The sequence below is a fragment of the Pollachius pollachius genome (genome assembly GCF_949987615.1).
Source record: "Pollachius pollachius genome assembly, chromosome: 16".
Taxonomy (NCBI): Eukaryota; Metazoa; Chordata; class Actinopteri; order Gadiformes; family Gadidae; genus Pollachius; species Pollachius pollachius.
The window spans coordinates 3508898-3515336 of NC_136949.1; positions in this window are offsets into that span (position 1 = coordinate 3508898).

Here is a 6439-nt window from a genome sequence, read left to right on the forward strand (position 1 = left end):
AGCGGGCAAACACAGGATATCACAGTGCTGCTGATGCCTCATCTGGCCGCAGAGGAAGTGTTTGTATGTGTGTGTGTGTGCGTGTGCGTGTGTGTGTTTGTGTGTGTGTGTGTGTGTTTGTGTGTGTGTGTGTGTGTGCGTGCGCGTATGTGCCATACCTGTCCACGCACACAAGTGTATCGGGTGGGACACTTTCCCAGCAAGGGAGGTCAACAGTGTGTCAGAGTACAGACTGGGATAGGGCGAGATAACCCGTCCCAGGGGACCATCAAGGAGGGGGATGGGGGGAGGGAGGAGGAGGAGGGAGGGAGGGGGAGGAGGATGGAGGAGGAGGAGGAGGAGGAGGAGGGGGAGAGGAAGAGGGAGAAGGGACGGTGACATCGCACACCGCTTTCTCATGCTCTTATCATGTTGCTACAGATGGCACTGGCTGTCTGGCTGGGGATGGGGGAGAGAGGGGGAGGGAGGGGGGAGAGAGGGGTGAGGCAATAGGGATGGACGTAAGATTATGAACAAACACGAGTGGGGATACTGATAGCCACCCCCCCCTCCCCCTCCTTCCATTCCAACCCTGTCCTCCCTCCCTTCAGAACACACACACACACACACACACACACACACACACACACACACCTCAACAGCAGTTTGGGACCGCCCGTCCCGCGATGGCTGTTCCAGTGACAAAGCAGCACGCTGTTCACTTTTTCCATGACCCCCCCCCCCCACCCCCCCCACCCCAAGCAGCCTACCTCCTCCTTTCCTGTCCTGGAACCACAACACACACATAAGAGCATATGAAAGTACAAACACACACACACACACACACACAGAAAACCATCCAAAGACACACATATCAGAAAGCTGTCCTGCACACACGCACACATAAACATAGACACACCATCCAAACGCACACGTACAGTCAATTCCTAAAACACATGCAAATCGCAAAGTTGTCCTCCACAAACACACACGTACACACACACACACAAACACAAACACACGGTAAACAATCCAAACATAGAAACACACATACAGTCAACGGATAAAACACGGCAAAAAAAAACAAAAACGCAAAGTTGTACAAACAGTATACACATACACGAAGACACACACACACGTCACAAACAGTATGCACACACAGTACAGACACACACACACAAACACACACACAGACAGTATACACATACAGTATACACACACACACAGTACACACACACACACACACTACACAGGCATGCACATACATACAGTACCTCTGCACACACCAACATGCATACACACAGAGTACGTATACACACACACCAACATGCATACACACAGAGTACGTGTACACACACACCAACATGCATACACACAGAGTACGTATACACACACACTAACATGCATACACACAGAGTACATATACACACACACTAACATGCATACACATCCATCCAGAAGTCCCCTGATTTCAAAAGCTCCAGCCCGGGGCCCCAAACAGGGCCTTCACGCACGCTGTGGTTTCAACACCACCATCAAAGGGCCCGCCATGCGTCGGGGGCGTCTTACTGTTTACAACCAGTCACTCTGGTAGCCGCCCGGTAACGACATCGCCGGCAGAGAAATACCTCCACACCTTGGAAAACGTTCGCCCCGTCAAGGAACAACATGGCCTCTGCAGCGGCCCGCTCCGTCGCCCAATCAGAGGCCGAGATGGGCTGCTGGAGGTAGCCAGTGAAGGGGCTTGTTCTACTGGCGGAGGATAAACCAGTGGACGGCGGCTAGGGGGAGGGTTAGGGTCTGCGTGTGTGTCTGTGCATGTCTAATGTTTGTGTGTGTGTGTGTGTGTGTGTGTGTGTGTGTGTGTGTGCGTGTGTGTCTGCGTGTGTGTGCGTGTGGGTTTGTGTGTGTGTTTATATCTGTGTATGTGTATCTATGTTTGTGTGTTTATGTGTGTGTGTGTCTGTGTGTGTATGTGTGTGTGTGTGCATGCGTGTGTGTGTCTGCATATGTGTGTGTGTGTGTGTGTGTGTCTGTGTGTGCGTGCGTGCGTGCGTGCGTGTGTGTGTGTGCCCGGGGTGGAGTGTGGGAGAGTGAGGGCAGGTTTATACACGTCGTCCCTCTCTCTGTTGTTGTCTCTGCGAAGGCCGGGGAGCTAAGCTCACACAACCAGCAGAAGATCATCGCATCTTTCTCGACATACACGCATCACCATACCAAACCTTACCCAACCAAAACAAACCAAACCATACAATACACACCCTGCCTAACCGCACCCCCACGCCATCACAAATGTCATGGACTCACATCACATATACACCATACTACACCCCACTCCAATACTATATCAAACTATAACACACTAGACCTCACTATACTACACTATAACACACTATAACACACTATAACACACACACAATAACACACTATACCACACTATAACACACTATACCACACTATAACACACTATAATACACTATAACACACTTTAACACACTATAACACACACACTATAACACACTATACCACACTATAACACACTATACCACACTATACCACACTATAACACACTATACCACACTATAACACACTATACCTCACTATAACACTATACCACACTATACCACACTATAACACACTATACCACACTATAACACACTATAACACACTATAACACACTATACCACACTATACCACACTATAACACACTATACCACACTATAACACACTATACCTCACTATAACACTATACCACACTATACCACACTATAACACACTATACCACACTATAACACACTATAACACACTATAACACACTATAACACACTATACCACAATATAACACACTATAACACACTATAACACACTATACCACACTATAACACACTATAACACACTATACCACACTATACCACACTATACCACACTATAACACACTATACCACACTATACCACACTATAACACACTATACCTCACTATACCACACTATACCACACTATAACACACTATACCACACTATAACACACTATACCACACTATAACACACTATAACACACTATACCTCACTATACCACACTATACTACACTATAACACATGGTGTGTCCCTCTGTTGAGTTGTGATGGCTGGTTTCATTGTACAGCTACAACAACAACCACTGCAAACCTGTGAGCTAGGCCACATGGGCACATTGAGAGAAGCCTCATGAGAGATGCAACGACTGTGATCACTGATTATTAACTAGATACACGCCTTACCATTTCTAGTACAACAATATAACATCCCAACTGTTCATAGCCAACTCTCCTCAGACATTCAAGAATGCATTGTTATTGTTTTGTTGCATGCGTATGCATGAAACTATATTTTATAAGGAGTTACCTAACATTTTACTATGTAATCTTTTTGCTCCACGTTTTTACAGTTGCTGTATATATTCCCAGGAAGAGACCACTTGGTTCAGAGACATGTAATTTACCCAGCACACGTTTGAGCTCATAAAGAGCGCCAGATGTGTGTGTGTGTGTGTGTGTGTGTGTGTGTGTGTGTGTGTGTGTGTGTGTGTGTGTGTGTGTGTGTGTGTGTGTGTGTGTGTATGTGTGTGTGTGTGTGTGTGTATGCGTGTGCGAGTGTGTGCGCCTCCTGTTGCAATGCTACACCATACTATCCCTTTTACAGTTATGGTGGTAATACTATGTGCATGCCAACAGATCTTTAACAAACACACACACTCGCATGTGGAGGAACATGCACACACGCACGCACGCATACACTCACACACACACACACACACACACAACGGCGGCATTGAAATGCGCGTGTCAACGCCTGTCAAGTGACTGCGTTGATGGGAGAACTGTACACATGCAGGTGGTGGTCGGCGAGAGAATTTGGACGGCAGCGCTATAGGATGCATCTATACACACAGACACACATATAGTGACACAAATATACATTCCTACACACACACACACACCCACACACACACACATACACACACACATAGCTAGACAGAACACACCCACCCACACACACACACACACTGTTCCAGTTGTGCCCTGGCACATCTGAAATCCTCCTGTAGCGAGTACCTGGTTTAACGATACACAACATCCCTAGGACACAACGAGCATAAAGTGGTATAGTGTTCCCGACCTCTTCCCTGAAACACAGCCACATCTGTATTCCTGGCAGCCGAGCACTCACTACATAGTAGACACAGGTCGTGACTTGCCCTCAAACCACCAGCGAGACCCCTGGAATGCTGCAGTTTGGGCTGGTGGGATTGTCCCATACGTGGACGGCTGGTTGCACGGCCTTCGCTCCCTCTCTTACTGTTACCAAACCCGCTGAATCCCTGCGGAACAGGGGCGCTGGATAACCCACACGGGTTCGATCCCCGCTCCACACAGTTCTCAAAGACGGCTATTGCTGAATAAATTATGTAACAAAACACTAACCCGTAATCCAGAGCTACATGCTGACTTCTGCTGTGTTCCGTGGAAAGACTCCGGAGACAGCCGAAGGTGAACCTCTTAGAATCCCTTTTTTTTTTAGCGGTGATAATCCTCGGTTTTTAGTTTTTCGGTTTAAATCCCGGCCACGCGAAAAAATCCCGGAAAAAGTACGCGGATCTTGGAAAAGAGAAACACGCCGACTTCGGGAAAAGTCAGCAACGCAGAGAGAATCACCCACTTCGTCCTTCCTTCCTCCTCCTCCACGTCTCCGAGCTGCCTGCCCTGCTCGGGGGAGAACTCAGAAACACAACGGCCTGCCGGGGAGGAGGACTCCTAATGTAGGCATGCAGGGGGAAAACACCGTTTCTCCTTTTCCCGGAGCTCGTCTGGTGCTCTGAGTGAGCTTCTCTTAGAGCGCAGCCTCACTTAGTGTGCTGCCTCTCTTAGCGTGCCTCTCTCTCTCTCTGAGCCTCTCTCTTAGTGAGCCTCACTTAGTGTGCAGCCTCTCTTTAAGTGAGCCTCTCTCTTAGCGAGCCTCTCTTAGTGAGCCTCTCTTAGTATGCCTGCAGTGAGCCCGGCCGAGTGAAGCCCCCGGGACGTCCGAGAGAGAGAGAGGGAGAGAGGGGCGCAGAGGTCTGAGAGCCCCGTCCCTCCTCCTGTGACATCAGAAGGGAGGAATGGGAGGAATGCAGAGCTAACGGGTGAAGCGGCTCGTTTAGTGCGCTTTACGGTTGGGTGAGGTGACAAAACTGCGGACAAAGGAGTTGCCCTTGGATATTTATGCCCCTCCCTCCCTCCCTCTCCTCCGTTTGTATAATATACACCCGAGGGGGCTGCTACGCGTGTGGACTGGCAGGGGGTCTTTTGGAGGATGAAAGAAAACGGGGGGGGGGGGGGGGGGGGGGGGATGTGGAAACGTTCGACTTCATTTTTGTATACATTTGATGATTGCAATATTTGATCCAAGCAAAAAACGATAGCTTTTATTATTTTTTAGAAAATGCCACATACTAGCCAGCGTGCACTCAAGCATAATAAAGATGTAGTTTAAACTTTTTGTCGTATTCTCAAACTTTGTGTGATGATGTGTTCAGTTTTTCGTACTTGTTTCAATAGCGGCCCCTGTTGGCCAACACCCGAATTACACCCAAGTTCTTGCACCCAAGTTCTCTCGGTCCGCTGAAAACATTGCCTATTGAAATGCTCATGGTTGAGGATTAATTCCTCATTTTCGTAACTACTAAATGTACCTTTAGGCTTACGGTAGCCTACTCAGGCTACCCCTTAAGCCATTGTTGTGCATTTTATCATCATTACACAAGCTAGTTGTCGACCTATTGAACCCCTTTTTAAAGCAAACATTTAAAAAAATCAAGGTGTCTCAAGTCTTATTTGGCCACTTGGTATCCAAATAATTGATTGTGGTTATTATGGGATGCAATCAAATACCTTGCCATGCAGGTTATAAATGGTTTGATGACATTATCCCAGCAATCAAGAAATGTTTTACATCAAGAAAACGATGGCTTTATGCAAATGTTAACATTGAAGTATAATATTTATATGCTATTCTATTTGTGGCATGTTAGAAACACGTAAGCATTTGGTGACATAAACTGCTGATGAAAAACTGACAAGATACTAAAAGACTGTCCAGAATTGAACCAAATGTAATGCAGGCAAACATTGGGGTCATGGGCCTCATTAGTGACGTCTTCTGGAGAGGGACTCACGTTTAGAAAAACAGTAGATGCAACAACAAAATGAAAAAGTAACCTACATTTGAATAACGAACAACCAACATTCCATAATCCGCCATAAAGCAATTCACACTCCCAACAAAGATTTCATTTATTTCCAAGAGCCTTCTTATCTTGCCTGGGCCTATCAAAGCAAATACTCTACCTATAAAACCCAGGCCATAAAGACCTAAATAACCGTATCAAAATGTAACCCGTCCCTAATCTATAGGCAGGGTCAGCTTGTTTTACCAGAGGCTTCAA